Consider the following 25,654-nt stretch of genomic DNA (forward strand, 5'->3'; position numbering starts at 1 on the left):
TGAGTCTGCCTAGGGAGGAAGGAGGGTTCCTGGAAGCCAATCCCCCACAGAGATGGCTAGAAACAACTTAACTATACAAGGAAGCACCTGGGAATGTGTAAGTATAGCCCACTCAGCCCAGAGACCCTACCTCCAGCTTGTCTCCCTGTAGTATGCACAGTTCTCAGATGTCTGTGGCCACTCTAACACCACCCTATTCCCCGGGGGAAGAGTGAAAGGGAAGACAGACCGTGGTCTTGGCACACTGTGGTTAGATATCTTTCTGATGCGAAGTTTTATGCGGCATATGCTCAGGCCACAGATGGCTGGTCATACAACAGACCAGCCAGAGGCCACCAACATTCTCGGAGACCTCTTGCCTGAGAGCTCTGCCCAAGAGAACCTTCCACATTGGATGCATGGGCACTCTGTGCCCTTCTCTCCGCGGGGCTGGAAAAACCAAGGCCACTTCAGAGGAAGCTAAGGGCCCAGGGAGATACCGAGAAATCAAGAAATACGTAGTTGTGATTCAGCAGGGGGGCCCTAAAGGACATTAGCTCCTGAGGGGACAAGGGGATAGAGTTGTCCTGTACCTGGCCCTCTTGTTCTCCTGGAGGCCCTGTCCTGTGGATCCTAGGAGGAATCTGGGTTTCTCTTGTCCTGAGCTTCCCTGTGATAAGGCACCTGAGCTCACTTGAGCAACTGCTTGCAACCAGATGGCCTGGAGCCTGCACAGGATCTGAACAGGTCTTCCCTGCACTTTCCTCTTATTTCACTGCTTTTCTAGATCCAGGGTCTTATATTCAACCCCAGAACCTGTAAGTCCATCAGGGGCTTTTGACTACGTTGACTGATAAAAACATCACCGGCTGGAAGCTACAAACAGTGTTCTCCACTGTTTCTCTGTCTAGAAAAGCAGCCGACACATAAGAGGCTTCTGATGAATGAAGGACAGTAATTGTTTGTTGAGCCCTTTACAGAAGCCACAGGCACACCCCTGTTGTGGGTTATCTCCTTCACTTCTGAGGATAGCCCCATTTTCCAGATGGATAAATAAAGCCTCAGAAAGGAGAATATACTTGTCCAGGGTCACAAGGGCATGGTGAGACTGGGATTCGAACCCGTCTGCCAGCCTGAGTACTGCCTTGATAAAGATAGAAAGAGGAGGGGTCTGATTCCGGCTTCAGGAACCAGGCGGCAGAGAGGGCCAGAGCTCCGGCTACACCGGAATGTTCCCATGACCCTCTTCTCCCTTTCTGCTCTTTTCTTCTCCACAAGTCCCGCTGTCCCTGAGCAGACTCTTCCCTGGGAGCGCAGGGCAAGAAGCAGAAGAAGGAGTGGGGTGCCCAGAGGACCCCAGACCCATACCCCTCGTGGAGAGCAGCTCCCTGCAGGTTGAGTGCCTCTGCTGGTCAAGAAGGGACATGGGTATCTGGGGAAGGATCTGAGGGAGGAAGAAAGGAGCCGTTCCTCTTCAAAGGGGTGTCAGCCCTCCAATCCCAAGGAACCCTCAGTGTTTTAGTCTGCAGAGTCTAGTCCCAAAACTGCAGGAGCCCAGCGCCCTGAGAGGACCCCCTGTTCATCCCTTGCTTCTGGGCAGATCCCCTGGGCAGTCATCTCTTAGAGCCATTGAATCCCTGAGCATTGAGTATAAATATAAAAACCAGAGTAACCTGTGTTCTTTCTCTTGGTTCTCAGTTCTAAAGACATAGAAAAACACAACAGAAAGATAAAATAACCCACCACTTAGAAATAACCAATTCCCCCAACATTTTATGATGGTAAATTCCAAACATACGGAGCAGTTGTAAGAATCACTCAAAGACCTCCCACACACTCACTACCTAGATTCTGCAGTTCACATTTCCTCGTTTGTGTGCTCACAGCTCCATCACCCAGCCTCTATATATCCATCCATTTATCGTATATTTTTTAAGTGTATTTATTCATTTTGAGGGGGCGGGGAAAGGGCAGAGAGAGAAAGGGAGAGAGAGAAACTCCCAAGCAGGCTCCACACTGTCATCACAGAGCCTAATGTGGGGCTCGAACCCACAAACCCCGAGATCATGACCCGAGCCGAAGCTGGATGCTTAAATCAACCAACCAACTGAACCATCCAGGCATCCCCATTTATCTTATTTTTGATGTGTTTCCTACTAAGGTGAAGACAACAGTGTCCTCTCCCGGAAACGCTTCAGCATGAATATTATTAGACTGAAATTGTTAAAAAAAAAACAAAAACTTTTCATTATGGAAATTTTCAAAAGTTGAGAGAATAGTGTGATTATACCAGAACATCCATCATCCAGCTTCAGCAATTGTCAACATTTTTACTGCCTTGTTTTATCTATCCCATCTTTTTTTAATGAAAAATCACTAATTTTCTAATAGTAAGTTTTACCTTACATTATAAAAGTAACACATGCTTGCAGCCACCATAATAGTAATTGATTCAGGCATTTGATGGATGTTCCATCTGTGGATAAAAACTTGGTGGGGAGCGGCACCTGGGTGACTCAGTCGGTTGAGTGTGTGACTCGATTTCAGCTCAGGTCATGATCTTATAGTTCGTGGGATCAAGCCCCCCAACTTGGGATTCTTTCTCTCCTCTCTCTCTGCCCCTCCCCCGCTCTCGTGCACCCTCCCACCCTCCCCCCCCCCAAATAAATAAGCAAACATTAAAAAAATTATTACAAAAAAAGCTTGGTGGGGAACAGGATATTCACACAGAAATATCACTCAGAAATTACATATTACTTGGGGTGCCTGGATGGCTCAGTCGGTTAAGCGTCTGACCTCGGCCCAGGTCACGATCTCACGGTCCGTGAGTTCGAGCCCCCGCGTCGGGCTCTGTGCTGACAGCTCCGAGCCTGGAATCTGCTTTGGATTCTGTCTCTCCCTCTCTCTCTGCCCCTCCCCAACTCACACTCCATCTCTCTCTCTCTCTCTCTCTCTCAGTCTCAAAAATAAAAGTAAAACATTAAAAAAATTTTTTTTAAATATCACTCCCTGGTAAATCTGTCCATAATTTCTTTAGCTGTTCTCCTTTGCTGGAGTTTGTGTATTTTTCTGCTTTCTCACCAGTGTAAGTAATGCTGCACTGAACAACTTTAAGTTTTAATTTATCTGAGTAATCTCTACACCCACCGTGGGCCTGGAACTCAAGGCCCAGAAATCAGGAGTCACATGCTCTTTCGATGGAGCCAGCCAGGTACCCTTGAACAGCTTTGTATGTTCACCTCTGCTGTGCCTCCGATCGGTCTCTTCAGGAAGATTCTAAGGAGGGGGAGCAGAGAGGAGAACGGCTAGCTTTTAAAGGCACTTGGTAGGTCCTGCCAAGTGGCCTTCCCGCATTCCAGAAAGGTTGTACCAACGGGCACGCCCACCGGCAGCGGAGCACCTGCTCCACAGCTCGCTGGCAAGCTGGGGATTAGTATAAATTATTAAAACATTTACCAATTGAAGACATCCCCAATGCATATTACTGTTTTCTTTGATTATGAATATGCCTGGTTCTGTGGTTTTCCTTCTGTGTATTGTCTGTTTGCCTCCTTGGCCCTTTCTCTGCCTGTCGTGGAGTTTTTTTCTTATCCATTCTGGGTGGTTGTGGGGATTGACATGAGTTAATGCTTGTGAAGAACCAGAACAGCACGGAGAAAGCATCCCGCCCCACTGGCTAGGGTGCCACCCCACTGCCTGGGTCAAATTCTGATTCTGCTGCCCGCTGGCTGGGCCGCCTACCCTTAGCGTGCCTCAGTTTCCCCCTCCGTGTTAGGGGTTCTTATGAGGATGGCGGGAGATGCTGCGCGCAAAGTGCTCAGAATTATTTCCCTCCCTTACCGAGCCCTCGCCAAATGCCACCATTATTTGTACATTAAGGAAATCAGCCTTTTGTTCTATCTGTTGCCAATCACTTCCTTTTCAAATCTGAGAGCTTTTTGATGTCACTGGGCAGGCTCCCGCGAGGGAAGGGGGGGGTGAGGAGCTGAGGAGTTTAGTGTTCACTGAGCAATGTCTTGGAAGGAATGTCTACTACTTGAAAACATTCTCAGAGCCATGAAGATAGGCTGGTTGGCCCCGAACCAAAACCCAAATCAGTCCCAAGGAAGATTTCGCAACTTCCTTTGAGAGATGCCTCCCGGTATCCCAGGCTTGGGCCGGAGAGTCCTGCTCAATGGCTAACCCAATTTTTTCCTGCTCCCCCGGCTTCTCTCCACCCTCCTTGGGTGGAGACAGCAGGGACTTTAACCCCACAGAGCGCTCTCCCAGGGTTTGGCAGGTGGGACTCACCTCAGAGCCAGGTGAGGCCCGAAGAGGGCGAGACCAGGCCCTCTCTGTTTCAGCCCACGCCCTGTTTCCATTCCCTTCCCGTGACTCAATAGGGGAGGGGCCTTGGGGCCACTCACCCTGTCTTCTCAACCTGCCCCTCATTCCTGGATTCCTGAAGGGTCTCTCCGGTCTGCCTGGAGGAGCAGGGGCAGCCGGAGCCAGAAGCGGGCACCTCAGTTGGGGTGGCTTGAAGAGGCCACACCCACTCTGACTGCCCCGCTCGAGTCGTTCACCTCCTGGCCTCTGGAACGTGGCCGGGAACTTGAAGTTGTATCTTGGCCCTACCTCTGTCCCCCATCACCTGACCTCCTGGGTGACCCTCCTGTTGGCACGAAGACAATTGTTCCCACTGCCCCGCGTGAACCTCTGCGCCCCCCGCTTGAAAATCAGCCAGCTGGGCAATGTCTTAGAAGCTCTTCCCATGTGTGAAAACCATGCTGTCATGGGAAAAAAGCATTTCTTATCCTGCAGTTGTGCGAGGAGCTGGGGGTCCCCATGCCAGGTCCCCCAGCCCCCAAGAGGTGACACCGACAGAATGCCATCAGCTTCAGTACCGAGCCCAGTGAAACCGCAGGCCTGAGGCCTTCTCGATCTCAGCACCCAGGCCTCTGGCCTGGCTTGGCCCCGGCGGACGGGACTGACTCCTGGCTGAGCCGGAAGAATAGCACCCTCAGCGGGGAGGGACCCAGTCCTGCTGGGACTTGAGCCCCAAGGGGAGGGGGGTGCTGCACGGCAGCAGCCCCCAGGGATGGACCGAGGAAAACGCCTGGCGCTTCGACAGTTTGGAGGAGTCGGAAAGCATGGGAAGGGGTCAGGCACCCGGGAGACACAAGAGCTTACGTGCACCCAGGGATGCTGTTGGATTCTGCAAAAACGGGGAACAGAAGTTCTCCAGCAGCAGACTTGAGAAAGTGGGACGCCATGGGCTGCTACACAGCAAAGAAAAGGAACAGACTCCTCTTACATGCAGCTGCGTGGACTAATCTCACAGAGTGGGACTAGAGAATCCAGACACGGGAAGAGCACCAACTGCACGGTCCCATGCAAGTTCAAGAACAGGCAAAGCTAATCAGTGGCGATGGGATCGGAGCAGTGGTGTCCCCGGGAGTCTTCCCGGGTCGACTGGGATGGGCTCTATCTCTACCCAGAGTGAGGCTAATGGGCTATACAACTAAGTGGGTGCGCTTTGCTGTGAGTTATACAAGAAGAGAAAGGAAGAACGTGGAAGCCGTTAGAGCCCAGCGCTCTTGATCCTTGAGCATCCCTCGTTCAGCCCTCCTGTAGCCCCGGTGAGATTGGAGCTAGAGCGATCGAGGCCAATAAAACAGATTGCTGGCTCCAGCCCAGAGTTTCTGAGTCAGCCGGACTGGGGTGGGGCCCCGGGATTTGCATTCCGGACACCTTGTCCATCCACGGGCTCCTGAGAACTGCTGGTCTGTGTGTGAGAATAGGAGCTGTTGCAGCAGGTGCCCCGGGATCCCCCCAAGTCGGGAAGGATGCAGGCAAATTCAGGGGGAGGTGCCCTTGGGGGATAAATAACCTCTGAAAATGCTAAACAAGCAGGAGGTGGGGGTTCCAGGAGGGGAAATCGGTGGGAGCAAAGCAAGGAGGAAGGCAGCATTCCAGTTCCCAGGGGTGCAGGCTGGGTGAGGGGACATGTAGCTTCTGCTTGGTTTGGTTTTTGTTTTTTGTTTGTTTGTTGTTTCGAGTGACAGCTTGAAAACAGGAGGAAGGGCACGACTCCTCTAGAACGCCCTCCCTCCCCCAACGCCGCTGCTACTGTGGGATTATGTTCCAAAGTCAGGGGATGAAATAAGTCATTCACCTGTGACAACCCCATAAGTGCCCCGTGGAGGGCGGAGTGGAGCCCGGCTCAGTAACAGCAGATGTCACGTCACTGTTGGGCACCAGGTGACATCAGTCGTGTGCACTGAGTGGTTATGCTGGCTGACACACTGGGTGAAGACAACCCAGCGCTGTCCTGTAACCTGTGGGGGGGTGGGGAGGCTGGTGGGAGCAGAGGGAGGATGGGACTAAGCGGGGAGGGCCTGCCCCTGTTGGTATATGGAGCATCTGCCCTTGACCACCTTCTCCACAGGCCTCGTGACCTTGCTTTTGGCACTTCCCCGATGCTGCTATCTTTCCAATTTCGTCTTATAGCTATCATGCTGGGTACCATGTCAACCCTGCTATCCAGTAATTTCATTTCTAGGTGTGTGTGTGTGTGTGTGTGTGTGTGTGTGTATGAATTAAAAAAACAGAAAAGAAAGAATTAAAAAGAAGGAAAGAATTCAAAGCAGGGACTTGAATAGGTATCTCTATACCCAAGTTTGTAACAGCATTATTCACAATAGCCAAAGATAGAAACAGTCCAAGTGTCATGGATGCCAGAATGGATAGACAAAATGTGGTCTATCCATGCAATGGAATATATCCAGCTTCAAGAAGAAAGGAAATTCTGGGCACCTGTCTGGCTCAGTCTGTGGAGCATGTAACTCTTGATCTCAGGTTTGTGGGCTTGAGCCCCACATGGGGTATAGAGATTATTTAAAAATAAAATCTTGAAGGGGCACCCGGGTGGCTCAGTCGGTTAGTCATCCGACTTTGACCCAGGTCATGATCCCGCACTTTGTGGATTCAAGCCCCGTGTCGGGCTCTGTGCTGACAGCTCGGAGCCTGGAGCCTGCTCTGGGTTGTGTCTCCCTCTCTCTCAGCCCCTCCCCTGCTTGCACTCTGTCTCTCTGTCTCCCAAAAATAAATAAATATTAACAAAAACCTTACAAATAAATAAATAAAATCTTTAAAAAATAGAAGAGAGGAAATTCTGGCACCTGCTACAACACGGATAAACCTTGAGGACGTTATGCCAAGAGAAATAAGCCAGACAAAGAAGAACAGATGCGGTATGATTCCACCTACATGAGGTACCCAGGGTGGTCACACTCACAGAGACAGGAAGTAGGGGCTGAAGCTGGGGGGGGAGCGGGAGGGGGAGTCAGTGTTGAAGAGATACAGAGTTTCAGTTTGGGAAGATGAAAAAGTTCTGGAGATAGATGATGGAGATGGTCGCTCAGGAATGGTCAATTGTATGTGATGTACGGTTTACCAATGGAAAAGTCGTTGTGTGCCCAAAAGGGGTTCCTCCCTCTGCCTCGTTTCCCTCACCCCACCCGGCCCCAACTAAGCTTCTGTGCTGAGGGCCGGGGCTGACGGGCTGCTTACATCTTTTCCAGAGGCACTATTTTTCTGACAGACTTCTAGTGTGGACAAAAAGAATGGAGCCCGGCACTTAAGCTATAGATTTGGTCGCAGGTACCAATGGTGAAATCCAGTTCTCCCACATACAGTGTGGAGGCAGGCTGTGCAGGGCTGGCGTGGTGACCCTTCTTGGTGTGGTCCTTCAGGAACCCAGGCTCCTCTCTGGTCATCCCAGGGGTGTTTCTCTTGCCTGTGGCTCAAGATGGTTGACCACCGTGTCCACGTCCCTAGCTACAGGGGGAAGAAAGGAGAGGAGACACGTTTCCTTCCTTTAAAAGACACCGCACTGGGGGGCACCTGGGGGGGCTCAGTCGTTTCAGCGTCTGACTTGGGCTCAGGACATCATCTCGAGGTTTGCGAGTTCGAGCCCCGCATCAGGCTCTCTGCTATCAGTGAGGAGCCTGCTTCGGATCTCCTGTCTCCCTTTTTCTCGACCCCTCCCCCACTTACACACACACACACACACACACACTCTCTCTCTCTCTCTCTCTCTCTCTCTCTTTTTCTCTCTCTCTCTGTGTCTCAAAAATAAATAAATGTTACAAAAAAAAAAAAAAAAGAAAAGACACTGCCACTGGGTGTCTGTACCGGAAATTGCTGCTGGGTGGATGGGCCGTCCCCTGTGTCCCCTGCAGGATGTCAGCTGCACGCCCCCTGCTCTGGCAGTCCTGGAGGTGTGCTACTCCAGTCGTCCCTCCAGAGACAAGCTTCCACAGGAAGCGCCGGCCAGCCCCAGCCGTGGCACCTGTAGGAAGCTCCTTCCTGGCTGGCCTGGATCTGGAGTGCCCAGCAGGCTGGTCACGGCTCCCCCCGATCCCCCCTGCCCCCGCCTGCTTCGTGGGCTGGAGCCTCTCCCTTCCCGCTCACATCCCCCCCGACACATCCCTTGCGTTTCCAACTCCAATGCCGGCTTCTCCGAGGACCCGAACGGACACCTTTGCTCCAGGCCACATCCGCAGCACGTAGAAGGGTGCCTCGCACTTAAGGAGGCACTCAGTGAAATCTCCCAGGTGAACAAGAAAATACAGCGGGGATTCGGTAAATGCGTGTTGACCTGAGCAGACTTCAAAGCAGCTGGGAGCCAGTCATCTGCCCGGTTCACCTGAGAGTGTGGGGTTCCCCTGTCACATTCGCCGGAGCCCTTTGCCAATGAAAACAGGAATGGAAAGTTAGAACCAGACCCACTCCAGCCGCAGGGCCCCCTTCCTGCCACCTGCAGGGTGGGGTCTTCCTGAGCCCCATGGAGGGCACAGAGGGAAACATCCGCTCCTGGCCACGCAGGCCTTCCTGGAATGGACATCCCGCGAGTCCCAGGCCTGGGGGCCAGGAATGACAAGGAGGCTGCTAGGGCTGGCGTCCCAGGATGTGCGCCCAGGGCAGACCGTGTCCCTCTGGAAGCCTGCTGGGCTGGAGTGTTGGCAGTGACGCGTTTTTCCCCTACTGCAGCTCCGTCCGTGGAGATGTTTTCAAAGCCCTGCGTGTCCCCCACTCTCCCTGCTGCTGGCCAGGAGGCAAGGACAGCAGCCTCCTAATGACCTGTTTGTTTATCAAAGAACCGCAGAGCCCGCTGTAGGAGCTTGCATTGCGTCCTTCTCTGGACTCCTGGTCTGTGGGGGCTGTGAGGGCACGTGGCCAGCTTGGTCCGTAGGCCATGTGCTGCATGAGGCTCAGTAACGCTCGGGGGACGGGCCAGTGAGGAGCTGCAAATGGTTCGGGCCACAGGGATTGACATGAGGGAGTGTGTTCCGAGAAGGCAAGAAGGAGGCACGAGCAGGAGCAGACCTGGGGTAGCCGCAGATGATTCTAGGACATTCCAGAATGATCTGGATGATTCCAGAATCGTCTGGAAGACTGGATGATTCCCTCCTGGTAGAAATAATGACATTGTATGCTGACCCTGGGGCTGAGCTGGGAGCGAGCCCCACTTGGCAATGGATGGTGACAAGCGGCTGTGTTGACTGTACTTAAGAAAGGTGTTGCTGTCAGATCAGAGTCGTATGATCGGGCTACATTCCCGAGGCTCCAGAAAGGAAGAAAGTGAGAGGTGGACCTCAAGGCATGTCAGGGAAGTGGATGGGAACAGTGGAGGTGGGGGGTTCTAAATGGGGTCGTGAGCAAGGCAAAGGGGTCCTGAGAGTTTGCTCTTGTGGGGGCAGTGGTAGACGGATGGCCGCCTGGTTTTAAAAGGACAAGAGAGGGGCACCTGGATGGCTCAGTCAGTCAAACGTCTTGACTTCGGCTCAGGTCATGATCTCACAATCCACGCATTCGAGCCCTGCCATCAGGCTCTGTGCTGACGGCTCAGAGCCTGGAGCCTGCTTCTGATTCCGTGTCTCCCTCTCCCTCTCTGACCCTTCCCAGCTCGTGCTCTGTCTCTCTCTCTCTCAAACATAAATGAAAACATAAAAAAATTTTTTTTTTTTTTGAAAAGGACCAGAGAGGCTGGGACAGACAGACAATCAAATCTAGAGAGAATGGCAGGTCAGTCTGAAGAGGGAGGCCAAGGATTGGAGTTGAAGAGGGGGAATTCAACATAGAAACCAGAAGTGACAAAGGAAAAGAATGACAACTCTGACCACATAGACACGAAAACCTTCCAAAGACAGACACCAAACCGGATAAACACACGAACCCCCCTCAACAAGGCTGAAACTGAAATGATGAGCTGAGGAAATATTTGTAACCTATCGACCATGACAAAGGGTTCAATCCATTGTGTAAAAAGACCTTACAGATCAGTAAGAAAAAAGCAAACAAATAGCAATTTGGAAAAGGACAAAAAGGCCATGCACAGAAGAAGTGCCCACAGGCATCCAGCATAACGCCGAACACGGAATCCTGTCGAAGAGGCAGGAAGCAAAATGACAAGATGCCACTCTGCCCAACAGGCTGGCACAGATTTAAAAGTGAATACCCAGTATTGCCGAGGATGTGGGGAAAGAGCCCTATGGGTCAGAGTATGACTCCGTGCAGTGTCTTGGGGCGGGAGGGGGGCAACTTGGCAACGTCTATCAAGTTCTAGAATTGTCACATGTGCCTCTCCTTTGATCTAAGAATCTGTATCGTCTGCAATACCAGGAAGTACCCAGGTGTCACCTGTCCCCACTCTGATCCTATGCCAGAAGGTGGAATGCTCCAATTGTCTTAAAAAGATCTGGGCCCCAGACCTAGTGTGGTTTTCTCAGTGATGTAAAAGGGTCACCTCCTTGCAGTTGACTTTGTGAGCAGGACCATGTGGCCCTGTTGAGGGAGACGCTGGGAAGAGAGAACCCTGTTGTTTCACTTAGGACCAAACCTTGAAGACCTGTGGTGACATCTCTATTCATTAGGAACTGCGTCCAACTGCAAGTTGAAGAGACCTGGAAAACAGTGGCTTAGATAAAAATAGGTTTATTTTCGCAGGCCACAGAAGTCAGGGAGTCCCAGGACAGTTCTAGCCCATTCTCATGAACCTACAATCCTTCTGTCTTTCTGCTCTGTTATATTCAGTTTGACTCCATCCTCAAGGTCACAAAATGGTCACTGGAGTGCCAGCCATCATGTATACACTCCAGGCAGGAAGAAGAAGGAAGAAAACAAAAAGGGCACCCGCTGTTTTCTTTTTGGAGCTTTCCTGGAAAACCTGCCCGGCAGCCTCTGCTTCTATCTCATCAGCCATCTTTATTGGCTTGGGAAGTGGGAAATAGAAGTCTTTTGGCTGCTCACCTGGTCACTTTGAGCAGGCTCTTGTTCCACATCCAATCCCAGTTTTCTTTTACCTTGTTTGGGGTATTGAGGGACAAGGAACTCTCTGATGCTTGCAACTGCTAAAAGAAGTCAGCTTGATTTCTGAAACAAAATGCTTTAAAACAGGGGCTTTGCGAATGTGTCTGGCTCTCCTCCTTCATCAGAGACATGCAGTGCACCCTTGGGAAGAGGGCACAGGCCTTTCCCGAGGAACATTAGAGCCTGCTCACGGCAGGTGCTTGCTGAGATAAGGAAAGGTTATATTACATGCTAATGTCGGGTGGAATCATGCTCTGTGGGGTGGGGAGGAGGAGATTTATGTATGAATTTTAGGCTGGTTCTGGAAGTGGAACCCTGAGACAAATAATTGTGTATTTTTACGGAGGAGGGTTAGCTCCCAGGCACCCCGGCTACGCCTGTAGGGAGAATTGGCTCCAGGGGCCCCAGGGTGTCCTCTGAAGGGTGCACAAGTGAGTGGCTGCAGGAAAGCTGGGGGGTGGGGACGGGGGTCAAGCAGCTACATCATGTACCTTATTTACCGTCACAACCCCCTGAGAGGTCAGATGGGGAAACTGAGGCTCGAGGAAGGAAAGTGACCTGTTCCGAGGGTCAGAGCTGGGACTCTAACCCAGACCCGAGTGTCACCAAAGACCCAGGTCACCGCCAAAACTTATAGTCCTCCCTTGCTTATCCAATAAATCGACAGGTATTTGCTGAATGCGTCCTGCACACAAAGCTTGGGCCTCAGCCCTCCGGATGGGAGGCTGCCTGTTACGGGCGCTCCTGGGTCACCAACTGCCGGCTGAGCCTCAGACTCTCCTGGCCAAGTTTCTTTGTGATGTCCCCAGGAGACAGGCAGTCTCCGATGTCATCCGAGTGGCTGGGTACGTCAACTCGGAGCCTCCTGAGGAGCGGGCCCCAAGAGGGTGGACGGTGGGGCCCTCCCAAGGGAGGTCCAGGCCAAGATGGGCTCAAGAGGTCTGTGGTTTGACCCCGGCGTTAACCAGGCTGGGACCAGCTTGTCCTTGGAGGGAAGTAGGTGACACCGACACGGCCTGCAGTTCAAGAGGGTGTCTCTGGGAGCTGTGGGTTCTCACACCAAGATGGGACCTCGAGGGGCAGCTGGCTTGCACACAGTCACCCGGGACTCGGAGCCCGCAGGCACGCCAACTTTACTGGGGTTTTACTGCTTCCTGCCTGTGCAACCTTGGGCAAGTTAATGAACCTCTGGGCCTCTGCTTCCTTTCTAGAAAGTGGGAGAAGGCATCATGGGAGGGTTGGGGCGGGGGGGGACTCTGAGTTATTGAGGTGGCTCCTGGCACAGAGCAAACAGTCCACGGGGTTGATGATGATGGTACAAGCATCGACGGGACCGTCTGCGAGCAGAGGGCCCTTCCTTCCTGGCCTGCGGTAAGGTGGGCAGACGCCTCGGTGGGGACTTCCCGGCTCCCGGCCTGTTCCCTCTGAGCTCAGCTCTCCCGCGTCACGCGGCCGCCATGTTCACCCACGCGGCTGCATTCGTGGCCGATGGCTTCGGCCTCTTGCCCGTGACTAAGGACGAGGGTACTGCCAGCTCGTGGGTTCTCAGGTGCTTACGATGGACCGGATGCCGTGCCGGAGGACGTTCCACACATTTTCTCAACTCTACCCCAGCCGTCTTGCTCATTCACGCCCCCTCCCTGGGCCGGTGGTCCAGGGTGCTTTCAGACGCGGCTGTCTGTCCCGCCTCCGTGCCCCAGGCTGTGTGTTGGTGGGGGGCCCGGGAAAAGGCACGGGGCCGCGTCCTGGGCCCAGCACACAATAAGGGGTGCGAACAAGGGCTGAGCAAAGGAGTGACTGAAGGGACGAATGTATGAGTGAATACTCTGTCCCACAGGAGTCCTTGGCCTTCTCCGTGTCGCATGATCAGCTCTTCTTGGGGATTTGCCTCCAAGTGTTCTGGGCAAGGTGCAGCCAGAGAGGAGACTTACAGCAGCCCAGCACTGGCAAGGGTGGGGACGGGCACAAGGGGTCTGTGGCCTGAACTCTTGGACATGGGAGTAGGCTGGGGGAGGGGGGTGTTCATCAGGCTCTCAGGGTCCCCCCCACCAGAGGCCTCTTCCTCTTTCGGCTTCCTGCCTGGAGCAGAGCTGCCCACAGCTGGCCCCACCCCATGGAGCCTTGAGGGGCATCCCAGCCCAGCACTGGTGCCATAGGGGGGCCTTCAGGGGCTTTTGGAGGGACCCAGGAGGCCCTGTCGAGGGTGGAGGTCAGTGCTGCAGGGATGGGGGACCCTGCTGGATGTGGGAGGGCTGTAGCCAGCAGCGGGGAGGTATTCCTGGAGGCCAGCGGCTGCCTTGATCCACCCGCAGGAGAGCACTGGACGGGAGTCCCGTGAGCATGGACTCCGGGTCAGACAGGCCCACTTCTGCCCCGTCGTGCTGTGACCTTGGTTTCTTCCTCTGTGTAATGGGACGCACCAGGGCTACTACGTGGACCCCTCTGACTCCTGCACACTTGATGGTGTGTCGGCAGTTCTCCGCCCTCTGCCTTCACTGAGCTCAGGTAGGCCTCCTAACAGGTGAGGCTGCAGACACACAGAGAGGCAGAGGAACTGCCCGAGGTCACACAGCTACCAGGTGGCAGTGGCCGGCACGGGACCGATCGCTTCATGCCAAAGGCTGGGAACACCTGTGACTGCTCCTTGGGGCTTTTTTCCAGCCGCAAGGCCAGGGGGGTTAAACCAGCTGGCGGTCTAGGGAGTTACCGCCCAGGAAACAGTTCTCAGCCAACGGGGATGTGGGATCGGTGGATGGCTCCCGCAGCTCTGCCGCTCGCTCGGGGGACGTCCTCCACACTCCCTCCCAGGGCTCCCCAGTAGGACTGAGCCCCAGGGACCCGGTGGTGACACCGTTGGTGTCACCGAGACTGATTTGCTTCCCTGCCCTCCTGGTTCCTTCGCTTCCCTGCCCTGCTTGCCCACTGTCCCGACAGAACCGCTCAGACCAGGTCCTTGCCCTTGAATCCTTGTCCCAGGGTCTGACTCTGAGACGCTGACCCCCCAGGTCAGGAGGTGGGCCCAGACAGTTGGGCTCCAGAATACACATTCTTCAGCACAACTGTGATTCCTCCCGTTGAGAGGGGGCGGCCTTCCCTGTGAGGCCGAGCCCCCAGGGACAGCATGACACAAGGAAGGCAGAGGCTAGGGTTAGCTGTGTGTTGTTTCGTCTGGGGTAGGACAGTCCCTACTTTGGAAGGTCCCTCCTGGCTCCTGCCTTCCAAGACTCTTTATGTGGTTACAGGCGGCCCTGATGAGTGTCATTTCGATGAGGGTGAAATGTTTCAAGAGGGTGTAGACACAAGATTCCTGAGCCTGTGAGATCTTCCATGAGGCCTTCCTTCTAGCCCCTCACCCTGTGCCTGTCTCATAGTATCCCTCACCAATGAGAGGCTTTTAGTCTCTACTTGCATACCTTCGGGGACAGGGGGCTCACTATCTATCAAGATTCCTTCTGTATGGAAAGCTTGTCTCTCTATGGAGCCAACGCCTGCCTCTCCACTAGCCTGGCTTTGCCGTCTAGGTGCCAGTGAAAATCCTGCTGGCATTGGAAGATCAGGGGCCCAGGCAGTGTGACTCCTGAGCTGTCACCGTCCTTCCCTTGGCTCTTCTTGGACTCCCGAGGTTCAGGCAGGCAGACCAGGCACAGCAATTCTTTGCTTCTTCGTCTTCCTCTTCCCCAACGTGAGCACATTCTCTGCCCCTGAATGCGCTAGGCAGCTTTGAAGCGTTTACATGTCACGTGAATATAGTTACATAAACATTACGTGTGCACGGTGTTAAGGATCATAAGTGCAGAGGTTTCAAGGTGAAAAGATTCTTTGTCTTTTTTTTTTTTTTTTTCTGAAAAGATATTTGAACGTGGGACATTTTAGGAAGAGACTGACAGGCGTAGGTGGTTCTGTTTTGGAAACCTGCCTTCCCTGGCTTCTAGGCTCAGCTGGGCGGCTGCAGGATTAATCAGTTGCAAATCTGATTATTCTCGCCCCGCTCTGGGTTTAGAGCTCACGTTGCAAGCTCAAGCCCACATCCCTGATGTCACAGAGTAGGCTTATTCTCCGATGATGGGCACCCACGCTTACAGAGGGTCCTTGAGAAACAGGCACTGGAGAGACAGACCTCCTACGCGGAGCCTATGGTCCTGCGTGGAGCCGACCGCCAGCATCACCTGTCACAGCCGTGGCCAGGGCCCTGGAGGGCTGCACAGAAATCCGACAGCTCGTAATGGGGACATTTGTTCTAGTCTGGGCAAAGGCTTCCCGGAGGAAAGAACCTGTTTTCTTTTTACTTCTGTTCTCGTACAAAGTATGCACCTTTAAGAATACAGCTTGATGAACTCTTACCACTGTGGGCCACTGTGCAACTATCATCCTGACCGAGGTAGAACGTTTCCAGCTCCTTGAAGGCTCCCCGCACCCTGTCCCAGCCAGTACTTACCCCCCAAAGCAATCATTCTTCTCAGCCCTTTTGCCACAGATTAATTGAGTTCTATGTGCGCATATGGAATGAGCTTTTTTGCGTCTGGCTTCTTCCCCGAACAATTTTGTCTGTGAGATGCACGCACGTTGTTGCACGCGGTAGTAAGCCACGCTTTTTTGTGGCTGTGTAACATTCCACTGCGTGAATACACCGTCGGTTGTTGATACGTTCTCCCCTTGATGGATATTTGGGTTGTTCCAATTTTTTTTTTAACATTTATTTATTTTTGAGACAGAGAGAGACAGAGAATGAACAGGGGAGGGGCAGAGAGAGAGGGAGACACAGAATCCGAAGCAGGCTCCAGGCTCTGAGCTGTCAGCACAGAGCCCGACGCGGGGCTCGAACTCACGGACCGTGAGATCATGACCTGAGCTGAAGTCGGACGCTTAACCAGCCAAGCCACCCAGGCGCCCCTGGGTTGTTCCGATTTTTGCCTACCGGGAACAAAGATGTCAGGAGAACGTGGAGTTTTCAGCTGAGTTAACCCGATATGTGGAGGTAGAGAGGGTAGGGGGGAACATTCGAGAAGGAGGGAGTGGCACCTGCGAAGGCCTTTGGCAGGAGGGGTCCTGCAGGCAGGGGTGGCTGAAGGGGGCCACTTTCTGGCATCACAAACTCGGAAGATATCAACAGCAGCGCCTGGGCCCCGAGCCGCTGCTGAACTGGCACCCGGTGCATGGCCCCCGCATCCCTTCCCACGCGTTATGTGCCTCCCTGGCCTGCGGAGGCTAGAACGCCGAAAGACCGCATTTGCCAGGCTCCTTTGCAGCTAGGCTCTGGCTGCGGGTTAGGGTCCATCAAGTAAACACGGTGAGTGAGAGGAAGGAGGCAGAGGGAGGGGGGGCCGTCTTCTTGCTGCTTTGGCTGTGTTCCGCTGTCTAGCAGGGTCACTGGGTGGTGGGATTTTCTGTGGCAGCCTCCAGCATCTGATCTTGGGCTGCTGAGCTGTGGGACAGAGCCCCGATCCCGGCTGCCTGCACCGAGGGAGATGTGCGTGATGGCACCCACCGTCCCCCTGGCTGCGGTGGGGGAGGCGGCGCCCTCCCACCCCGTACACAGGTTCTGCAGGGATCTGGGAGGCCCCCCCCCAACTCTGGCGAAGGGTCTCTCGCCCGGCCTTCCCAGTGACTTTGTGAGTACCCATCACTATATCAAAGCCAGTGTGTTTCATACACCTGGAGGTGCTCACACCCGCGGGGATGGCCACTATACAAAAAAAAACCAAAAAAAACAGAAAAACAAAAAACCTAGAAAATAACAAATGCTGGTGAGGATGCGGAGAAATCGGAACCCTTGGCCTTGCTGGTGCCTCAAATATTAAAAATAGAATCACCACATGATCCAGCAGTCCCACTTCTGGGTCTATATCGAAAGAATTGAGAGCAGGTTCTCGAAGAGACATTTGCACATCCCTGCCCCTTGCAGCGTTATTCACAGTAGCCAAGGGGTGGAAGCAGCCCAAATGCCCATCGGCAGGTGAGTGGATAAACAAAACGTGGGGTGTGCACGGAATAAAAGATTATTCGGCCTTCAAAGCCAATGAAATTCGGATACCTGCTTAACACAGATGAACCTTGAGGAAACCATGCTGAGTGAAGCAAGCCAGTCACGAAAAGACAAGTCCCGTACGATTCTATTTATATGAGCTTTCTAGAGCAGTCAAATTCACAGAGACGGAAAGCAGAATGGCGGTGGCCAGCGGCCGCGGCGGAAGGGAATGGAGAGTTAATGTTGAATGGGGACAGAGTTTCAGTTTTGCAGGATGAAAAGAATTCTTTTCCTTAAAGTGGTACATTTATTCTATGTGTATTTTACCACAAGCACCCCCCCCCGCCCCCCCCCAAAAAAAAAAACCTCCAAAACACCTGGAGATGTTTCACATGTGCTACAAGCTTTGCCTTGTGGTCAGAGTCTGTTGTCTTGATCGGTTCACACAACCTCCGTGAAAAACAGGTGCGCTAATCTGGGCCCATTTTACAAGCAAGAAGCTGAAGCTCAATGAGAAGTGTGATCAGCATGGCTGGTAAACGGTACAACGGGGACTGGCTCTCAGGTCTGACTCCAGACTCTGTGCTCTTACCTTTCCCGCCGCCTCAGGCCACCCACTGGCCCCATGAAGAACGGGAGGTGATGAGTCCTTTGGGGAGCCAGCATTTCCCACCCCTCTGGGGCCTGCCCAGAGATTCCTCTGGAGGACGGTGGGGTGATTTTGCCCAGCATCTGCCGTCCTGAGGTGCTGGGGGCAGACCCCTTCCTCATTCTCAGTGCACGTGGATCAGGCCGAGTTGGGGATGGGGGGTTGGGCTCCTGGAGCAGGCCTCAGGAACGGGGTTGGTTCCAGGCGGCCCAAGGCTGAGCCTCCGAGCAGCTCCAGCCAGGCCATCCTGATAGGTAAGGACACCCCAGCGGCCCTGTGGACATTTTCTGTAAGGTCACACGTTCCAATGCACACGAGGGATTTCTAAGCAGGGACACCAATGGGGGAGCATGGGGTGGCCCATCGCCCTCCAGCACCTGGGTTAAGGGGACAACCACCCTTTACCCTGGCCAGGGTCATGCATTCCTGGGAAGTGTCGTCCTCTGCCACCTCCATTCCACCCTTATATGGAACAACGTGAACTCTCCGACACCCACACCCTTAGAAGGGAGAAAGAACTCATTCCATCTCTGTGTGTCCCCGGGGACCAGTGCCCTGCCAAGGGAGGGCAGCTCAGCCCCTGCCTGAGGCCTCATCGGGAAGGCAAAGCAGTGGGGCGCTTTGGCGCTCACCCCCCAACGTCTGCCATCCTGGAGGCAGCAAGCCCAGGGCACCCTGTGCTCCTCTTAACCTGACCCAGGACTCCAGGACCTGGGTGGGGGTGAGGGTTGTGGGGGGGGGGGGGGGGGGGAGCTGGAGCGTAAAGCAGGGGTGCCACCTGCTGGTGACAAGTGGGAAAGCCTGTAGCCCTTTGGGGAGGGGCCCACCCATAAGGAAGGAACAGAGGTGCTTTTTTGACAAGGTTTTCCTCAAGACCGCAGTGGCTTGCTGGGACTGCTGTCACAAAGTACCCCAAATGGGGGCAACAGAATTTTATTGTCTCAGTTCTGGAGGCCAGAGTCAGAAATCAAGGTGTTGGCCTGGCCACGTGCCTTCCTAAAGCTCTAAGGGAGGGTCCTTCTTTGCCTCCTCCCCAGCTTCCGGTGGGGGCCGGCATTTCTTGCCATTCTTCCACTGCAAATGCAGCCCCCTCCAACCTCCGCCTGTCTTCAGGTGGCCTCCCTCCCTGTGTATCCTCATCCAAATTTCTCTTTTCCTGTAAGGACATGGGTCATTAGATCAGGACCCACCCTAATCCAGTATGACCTTATCTTAAATTGATTATATCTGCAAAGACCCTCTTTCCAAATATGGTCACATTCATAGGTACCAGGCAGGCATGAATCTCTGGGACGCATTATTTAGCTCACCACAGAGGCCCAACTCAAATGCTGCCTCCTCCGGGCAGCCCTTCCCCACCCACCGGGACCACCTCCTGTCCCGAGCCCCGGCGAGGCCTGTGGGGCCTTGGGAGAGGTTCTGCACCACGTTGCACTGGACACATCAGTTGTGTAGCATATTCTGTCCCCTACATCTTCCTGTCAGCACCCAGCTGGGGCGTCACCTGCTCTGAAAGCCCAGTCGGAGCCCCCAGCCCCTCCCTTGTCCTGGTCTTAGGTGGTATGAATGAGACAGTGCCCAGGTCAGTGCTCAAACTACAGAGGATTCTTCTTTTCCTCTCATCGAGTCACCATCATTGATGGCTAGACTCAGAGTGCTCAAAATGGAACTCAGCTTTTACAAGACGAGCCCATGGAAAGAACCCTCCGGTTTCCATGGTGCAGCGGCAGCTTCATAAAATCAGTCTCAAGAAGGCCCGCGTTTATCCAGGTGGTTAGTGGAAAGGCTATAGCTGGCGTGGTTTAAAGCAGCAGCCCAGTGACTCCTGTCTGTCCATGCCGCTTCATTCTCGAAGAGATGTGCGTCCCTGCCAGCCAGCCGTGCCAGAAACGATCTTCAAGATAGTTTTGATTCAAGTGTTTATGAAGAATAGGGATGCTTTGGGTAGGGGGAGTGGATTTCTGCCCAAGGTAGTTCCTACATACGACAGACAGAGCAAACCGATGTGGCCCACAGAAGCAGCAAAAGAGAAACTGGTATGTGGAAATGTGCCTTTGAGATTTAAGCGTTTTAAGATATGAATCAAAGGGCCCCTGGGTGGCTCAGCTGGTTAAGCATTCGACTCTTGCTTTTGGCTCAGGTCATGATCTCTCAGTTCGTGAGATGGAGCCCTCCGCGCTGACAGCACAGAGCCTGCTTGGGATTCTCTCTCTCCCTCACTCTCTGCCCCTCCCCCACTCTCTCTCTCTCTCAAAATAAATAAACATTTAAAACTAACTCACTAAAATAAATCAATAAATTGTGAATCCAATGTGGAGAGTGCCAAAAAGGAAAAAGAAGGTTACGGTAGCAGATTATGCCACGTTTGAATCTAGAGTGGGGGGGGGGTGGCGGGACAAATGATGTGTTGTGGAGCCCACCTAACCCAATCAGCAGTAAGGCCTTGGGGATCCTGTCCACTTCTTGTCATGAGAAAAAAGAAAGCATATTTTCATAGCAGACAACAATTACGATCATATCAGATGATAATCACTAATATTGTATCATCCGTATCTGTTGATGCTTCTTTACAGTCTTCATGAAAACCATTGTAAGTGGCTGCAAAACATTCTTCCCACTGGGCGAACATGACCCTTAACCAAGCTCTACTGCTGGATATTTGGGAACTTTCCAGTTTGGGGCTCTAAAAATGATACGTGTATTATTTATTCTGCATGGATCCCTGGAAGTGAAATTCCTAAGTCAAAGGGAAGAATGATTTTTAGGTTTCTTTATGAGCGATTTCAAACCGTTGGCCAGAGAGCCAATTTGGCTCTTAGCTGAGTTGGATTTGGCTCATGCAAATTTAAAAAAAAAATTTTTTTAGAAAATGTTTAAAAGTAAGACTATGTCCCATTAGATTTCATATTTCCACTAATCTTGGAAAATCAGAGCTGCCCAATCAATGTAATATATCCCATTAATAGAATGAAGGAAAAAGGCCACATGATCATCTCAATTGATACAGAAAAGACATCTGACAAAAAGCCAACACCACTTTTGATAAAACACCAAACTGGGAATAGAGGAAACTTCTTCAGTGTGATAAACGATGTTATGAAAAGCCCACAGCTGACATCATACTGAGTGGTGAAAAATGAAAACTTTCCCCCTGAGACAGAAACAAGACAAGGATGCCTGCTTTCACCACTGCTACTCAACAGAGTGCTGGAATTCTGGCCAGAGCAATTAGGCAAGAAAAAGCAACAAAAGTCATCCAAATTGGAAAGGAAGAAATAAAACTATCTATGTTCACAGATGACATGAAAATTCAAAGAATCCACTGAATAGCCATTATTGCTAATAAATGCATCCAACAAAGTTGCCAGGTAGAGGATCAACACACAAAAATTAGTTGTATTTCTATAATAGCAATGAGCAATCCCAAAAGGAAACTAAGAAAATAATTCCACTTATAGTGGCATCCAAAAAGAATAAAATACTTAGGAATAAATTTAAACAAATAGGTTAAAGATGTGTATACTGAGAGTTACAAGATATTGCCAAAAGAAATTAAAGAATGTCTAAATACACTGAAAGACATCCCATGTTCATGGATTGAAAGACTTAACATTGTTAAGACACAATACTACCCAAAGCAATCTACAGATTCAATGCAAACCCCACCAAAATCCTAATGGCCTTTTTTTTTTTTTTTCTTTAGAATGGAGAAGCTGATCCTAAAATTTGTATGGAACTGCCAGGGACCCTGAATAGCCAAAACAATCTTAAGAGAGAAAAACAAAGTTGGAGGAATCACACATCCTGGTTTTGAAACTTAACTACAGAGCTATAATAATATGAACAGTATGGTACTGGCATAGAGAATAACATATAAATGAGTGGAATAGATTGAGAGTCCACAAGTAAATCCATACATATATGGTCAGTTGATATTTGACAGGGGTGGCATAACCATTCAATGTGGAAAAAATAGTCTCTTCAGCAGGCGGTGCTGGGACAACTGAATTTCCACACAAAAGAATGAAGTTGGACCCTTACCTCACACCATCTATGAAAACCAATTTAAAGTGGATCAAAGACCTAAATGTAAGAATAAAAATTATAAAGCTCTGTGAAGAAGACCAAGGGGGAAAGGATCTTACATTGGATTTGGTAAAGACTTCTTGAATATGACACCAAAAACACAGGCAACAAGAGAATAAATAGATAAATTGGACTTCATTAAAATGTAAAATGTGAGGCAAAAAACACTATCAAAAGACATACCCACAGAATGGGAGAAAATATTAAAAAATTTTTTTTCAACGTTTTTTATTTATTTTTGGGACAGAGAGAGACAGAGCATGAACGGGGGAGGGGCAGAGAGAGAGGGAGACACAGAATCGGAAACAGGCTCCAGGCTCCGAGCCATCAGCCCAGAGCCTGACGCGGGGCTCGAACTCACGGACCGCGAGATCGTGACCTGGCTGAAGTCGGACGCTTAACCGACTGCGCCACCCAGGCGCCCCTGAGAAAATATTTAAATGCATATAGCTAATAAAGGTCTAGTAACCAGAATAAATAAAGAACCCTTACAATTCAACAACGAAAAGGCAAAAAATCCAATTTTTAAATGGGCAAAGGACTTGAATAGACAGTTCTCAAGCACAGGAAAAGATGTGTAATGTCATTAGGAAAATGTAAATGAAAACCACAATGAAATACCACTTCAGACCCACTATGAGGGAAATAATGAAAAAAAAAAACAACATTGGTGTGGATGTGGAGAAATCTGAACCCTCTTACATCGCCGGTGGGAATGTCAATGGCGAAGCTGATGTAAAAAACAGTTTGACAGTTCCCCAAAAGGTGAACATAAAATCACCGCATGACCACACGTTCCCATTCTTAGGTATATACCCAAGTAATTGAAAACAAATACTTGTACAATATTATCCAGCATTATTCACAATGGCCAAAAGGGGGAGACAACCTAAATTCCATCAATTGATGAAGGGATAACAAAACGTGGTCTATCCGTACACTGGAATATTATTCAGCCATCAAAAGGGAATGAACTGGGGCGTCTGGGTGGCTCCATCAGTGATTGACTCTTAATCTCGGCTCAGGTCTTGATCTCAGAATCATGAGTTCAAGTGCCAGGATGTGCTCTTGTGCTGGGTGCAGAGCCTGGTTTAAAAAAAAAAAAAAAAAAAAAAAAAAAAGAGGGAATGAACTGCTGATACACGCTACAACATGGATAAATCTGATAAAACATTCTGTTGAGGAAAACAGCCGGACACAAAAGAACATATATGGTATGATTCCATTTTAATAAAATATCCAGAATAAGTGACAGAGACAGAAAGCAGATTAGTGGCTGCAAGGCCTGAGGGGAGGACGGGATGGGGAGTGACTGCTAATGGGGTAGGGTTTCCTTTTCAGGTGATGAAAATGTTCTGGAACTGAACAGTGGTGATGGCGGACCCCTCGGAAGCCCTCAGCTGGGACGAACGGCCCAGCCAGGGGAGAGACAAGGACTGCTCGGGCCTCTGAGTCAGTGGACTGATGTCAGTTACCTTCGCCATGGGACCATCTTCCTCCAACACTGTGGAGTATGGCCCACCATGCGGCTTGCGCTTAGAAAAATTGCAGTGCATTTTTCTAAACCTATGTAAGTGCAAACAGCTTGTCTATTATCTTTGTAAATAAATATCTTTGTATCTTCACAGCACCTAGGAAACGCCTTAAACCATAGGTGCCCAGTGTAAGTTTGTTCTTTTCCAGGATTTAGATCTTATCATCCCCCACCCTCACGGAGGGATAAAAACCAGCAACCAGCATATGGGGTGAAGCAAAAAACTGCCGTTCGTACATCTGTGCACCCAACGTTCGTCAAACACGCAGTACATACTAAGCTCTGTGGGCGGGTAGAGCTGGAACGATGTCTCCGTGCATTTATCAGGGTCCAATTAGGAGACAGAAGCCACACGATCATTGGAATACAGAACGTTTAATACAAAGGATTACTGACAAAGGATGGGTGTAACAAGGGATTCACTAAAGAGACGTAAAGATAATTCTAAGCAACATAGGGTAGCAGAATGAGGAGCAGCCGCTGGCCCCAGGGCAGAGATGGAGCACCCAAGGGAGAGCCCACCACCCTGTCCACCGGAGCCAGGGCGGAGATCCAGACCTCGCTGGATGGGGCATGGCCGCGGTATGCCTCCTGGCAGAGGAATGGGGTGCCAGCAGGGCTTGCTGGAAATCCACCCTCCGGAGTGTTGGGAACGCCGCCCACAGGGGGGCGCCATGCCTCAGAACTTGCGGAAAGGTATCTAGAAGGTGCCTGGGGAAAGTTGTCGCCTGTGTGTGTGTGTGTGTGTGCGCGCGTGTGCGTGCTGTATGTGCATGTGCGTGTGTGTGAGAGTTATATGGGATAAGATGGCGTCAGGGAGTATCTTTCTGATAAAATGACATTTGAGCAGAGACCTCAAAGAAGCAAGGTAATGACAATGTAGGTATTGGGTGGGCGGGAAATAGCAACTGAAGAGGCCCCAAAGCCGACCTGGCTGATGCATTCAAGGAACTGCGAGTAGCCAGGGGTGGGGTGGGGTGGGGGTGGGGGGGGTGCCTGGAGCTGGGGAGAGAGCAAGGAGAGAAGGTAGGAGATGTGCTCAGAGATGACATAGGACCTCCAGACCAACACGGCAACGTTAACTTTCGTTCTGGGTAAAACATGTACATTTCAAAATAATAAACTCACAAGTGTGTGTAAGGGATTATGGGAGTCTGGAAGCAGGAAAGATCGGCTCTGACTTGGGTGGGGGCTGAGAGGAGCAGGAGATTCGAGAAAGAGTGTCCATAAGCCAGGAGGGAAGACAGCTGGTTGGAGAGGCCTCCCCCAGCCCCTGGAGCAGGAGCTGCCTGCCTTGTCCACGGCAGGCATGCATCAGGGAGATGAGATGCAGATCAGTGCCTCCTGATAGAACTTTCTGTGATGTCTGGAGCTGATCTCTGTCTGCATTGTCCAGTATGATAGCCACTAGCCACTAGGGCTTTTGAGCGCTAGGAAGGTGCCTAGTGGGACTGAGACACTGAATTTTTAAAATTTGGTTTACATTTACACTTCAATTGCCGCAAGAGACTAGCAGCTACCACGCTGAAGATTGCACGTCCGTGTTGCTTACATGCTCCGCATAAACCGATTCAGCCTCAAGTGAATAGAACTCACCTGGGCGCTAAATAAAGCAAGTAGGACCTTGCCTTGCTGACCGCCTCCCCATGCCCCGCCCTGCTGTTTGGTCTGGGCCACACCGAAACTCTCAAGGTCAGCTCATCACCACATCTCATTCTGAGTTAGCAGTCGAGAGATATTTCCATTCTACTAAAAAAAAAAAAAAAAAAAATGTTCTCTTTTTACACATAAACCTTGTTCTTTGCCTGCTAGGTTAGTCTCCCAAACATCTGCTCCTCTTATAATAGGAGTGGGAAGGAGCTGGTCAGAACGAAACCCCACGGCCACAGCAGATGGTCTCATCTGACATTAACACCTACCTTTCCTACCGAGAGCCAAGAATATTCAGGTTGCTAATTTGAACCCAAACAGTGAAGTTCTCTCCCTCTCTCCTTTTTGGGTTCTTATTCTGTAATTTCAGTTTTCAAAAACAAAACCCTTCTGTATGCAAAGTTCTTAGGATGGTTGTGGTCTCCAGTGTGTTCCTTGT

This window comes from Panthera tigris, chromosome E1 (assembly GCF_018350195.1).
Source record: "Panthera tigris isolate Pti1 chromosome E1, P.tigris_Pti1_mat1.1, whole genome shotgun sequence".
In the NCBI taxonomy this organism is placed as follows: Eukaryota; Metazoa; Chordata; class Mammalia; order Carnivora; family Felidae; genus Panthera; species Panthera tigris.